The sequence below is a fragment of the Mytilus edulis genome, chromosome 13 (assembly GCF_963676685.1).
Source record: "Mytilus edulis chromosome 13, xbMytEdul2.2, whole genome shotgun sequence".
Taxonomy (NCBI): domain Eukaryota; kingdom Metazoa; phylum Mollusca; class Bivalvia; order Mytilida; family Mytilidae; genus Mytilus; species Mytilus edulis.
This window is the reverse complement of record NC_092356.1, coordinates 7,031,133-7,034,050: the sequence shown is the minus strand read 5'-3', so window position 1 is coordinate 7,034,050 and position 2,918 is coordinate 7,031,133. Positions and strand designations below refer to the sequence as shown.

Genomic DNA, 2,918 nt, shown 5'->3' with positions numbered 1-2,918 from the left:
CTCTTTCCCCTTCCGTAGATGTTATGCTTTGATATCCATCTCTCTCTACGTGGTTGTATTAATATTCTCTTTGCTCTTTCAAAGATGTAATGCTTTGATATCCATCTCTCTCTACGTGGTTGTATCAATATTATCTTTCCTCTTTCATATATATAATGCTTTGATACCCATCTCTCTCTCTAAATTTAAATTCGGTTAAAATAAGAATCTATTAACCATAAAGTTAAGTGCATAGCTCAATTATTATTTTGTCTGTCGTTCATGACCTTTAAATTTGCTTTATGTTGATTTGACACAAATTCAACGGGAAAAAAATCTTTAAAGAATAGGAAGATTTTCGTTGTCAAGAAACAATACAATTCTTTTTGTGTTTTATTTTGCGTAGAAAAACTGTTATAAAAAGGTGTGTCAATGGTATATAAACAAACTTCATATGTTCCATACACCAGTGTTTCCCTAATCGACCAAACACCAAAACACAAGGTAAATAAAATACAGCAAAGTTTTGAAATAACTGATTTTTTTTCCTATGTTTTAAGATTTTAAGGGGGGTTATGATTTTCTCTATATCACGTATGTCTAATAGTTCATTAATTTTCCATAATATATCTTAAACTAAATCTACCACAATTTACTTTACAAATTTTGTTTCGTGTTTTTATCATTCGGAAATTTGTGCGCACGAACATTATATGTTATGATAATCATATATTTCAGGTGAACAATTAAATTCCTAAAATTTAGCCCTGTTATCTATGATGAGTTTATTTTGCAGAATGAAAATATTGAAGATTCTGTGTGCGATATTCATGATGCTAATGGCAGTTTTAGCAGGAAAAGTCAGTGGAAAGCCACCAGTTGGAAGGCTCGAATTTGACAAAATACGACCACCAATTGGAGGGCTTCGTTTTAACAGAGTTAAAAGAGATACTAATGGCCAACATTTGGATAGAACCTTGGGATTACTGGTAATTACAAATCTTAAGAATTGCTTATTCAGAACATAAAGTTTAATAATAATAATAATAATAATAATAATAATAATAATAATAATAATAATAATAATAATAATAATAATAATAATAATAATAATAATAATAATAATAATAATAATAATAATAATAATAATAATAATAATAAAAATAATAATAATAATAATAATAATAATAATAATAATAATAATAATAATAAATAATAATATTAATAATAATACTAATAATAATGATAAGAAGAAGAAGAAGGAGAAGAAGAAGAAGAAGAAGAAGAAGAAGAAGAAGAAGAAGAAGAAGAAGAAGAAGAAGAAGAAGAAGAAGAAGAAGAAGAAGAATCTGAGGTTAATGTACAGAGATGTATTGTTTTCTAAGACAAGTTCGTGTGTGGAGGATAAATTAATGACAGGAAATCCAACCTCACCGTAATAACTATTTTATTGTAGTGATACAAATCAGTATACACTGGTTTGTTGTTATATTTTATATTCATGTAACAGTAACATGTATATATAATTTTCATGCATTTGTAAATCATTCTATTCTACTATTCTAATAATAGTGCAGTACAAGTACATTCTTCTGTAAAATTCGTTTTTTCTAAAAGATTGGATATGAGTAGGCATTCATATTTTCCCGCAAAAACAATTACAGAGTTACCGTTCCTTGCCAGGATTGTCGTGCAACATTCTTGAGATATTCTTCCGCAAGCTTTAACACACTTTTTCGGTACGTGTGCGTAGATATTATCAATGACTTTTTACTTATAAATATAGATTATTACATTGATACAAGTGGATTATCGAACTTATCCAATCGAGATAGTTAAATTATCAATTTTAAAGTCCGAGCCTCGGCGAGGACTTTAAAATTGATAATTTAACTATTTTGTTCTGAACAAAAATATTTTTATCAGTATTCATTGAAGAGATGTATGTATAACAAACAAAATGGAATTTTAGTTTGCACTAGTTAATATCCGCGTATTTATCATGTTTATAGATCGGTTAAAACCGAGTGACGTGTGCAAATCTAGGCTATAGCAATACATCAGAATGCCCTCACGGTCATCTTGATGTAAAAATAAATATAATTGTATTTTTCAGGTGAAAAGAGATTAGATGGTCTGTGGCACCACAAACTGGATATTTCATCATTGAAACTGAACTAAATAGATTTTGATTTTGTAATTGGTCTCTGTATTAGTGTTTATTTCATATTTTTAAATGATTCTATTTTTGTCTTTACAATCTACTGGCCATATTATTCTTGAAAAATATGATTGTAATTAAATTGGGAAAAGTGACAAAGAGACAAAATTCCGACCTAAGAGAAGAAAACAGCACAAGGTCATCAATAGGTCTTCAACACAGCGAGAAAATCGCGAACCCGGAGGCTGGCTTCGGCTGACTCCTAAACAAAAATGTGTACTAGTTCTGTGAAATATGGGCGTTTCACTAAAATCCGACACATATAAATAAACTAAAATAGAAAAAAATAAAACTTAAGACTTAAGAAAGGTCAGCGACTACTGACTTGGGACAGGCGAAACAATACGACGTAGTTTAATTTTTTTTTAAGAGAGCCGTGGTGTAGTGGTTAGTGCATCGGACTACTAACACAAAGGTTCCTGGTTCGATCACCTCTCCGGGGAGAAAATTTCATGGACCAAGTTTTCGATTCTCCCTTGACACAATTTGCGAGTATGGTCTTGAGAAACATGAAAGTCCGTCGGAAAGGGACGATAGATGGCCGACATGTAGATTTCGAAAAAGAGCAGGCTAATACCTCCGCACGGCAGCACTCGCACCCGCAAAGTTGAAAGGGATTAATATAAGTTGCAATGACTTGATTGCCTATCCATTATAAATAAATATATTTCTAGTTTTCGGACAATATCTCAAAAAGGCTTTCAGCAGTTCTCATGAA

At 30.6% G+C, this 2,918-nt stretch overlaps 1 long non-coding RNA gene across 1 annotated transcript; it reads left to right on the top strand.

Moving 5' to 3' along the window:
- Positions 1-394: 394 nt before the first annotated feature.
- On the top strand, positions 395-2,228 carry LOC139500071 (uncharacterized). The gene is made up of 3 exons (XR_011658296.1): positions 395-483; positions 776-968; positions 2,096-2,228. It is a non-coding gene; the product is annotated as an uncharacterized lncRNA (long non-coding RNA).
- The last annotated feature ends 690 nt before the right edge of the window (positions 2,229-2,918 follow it).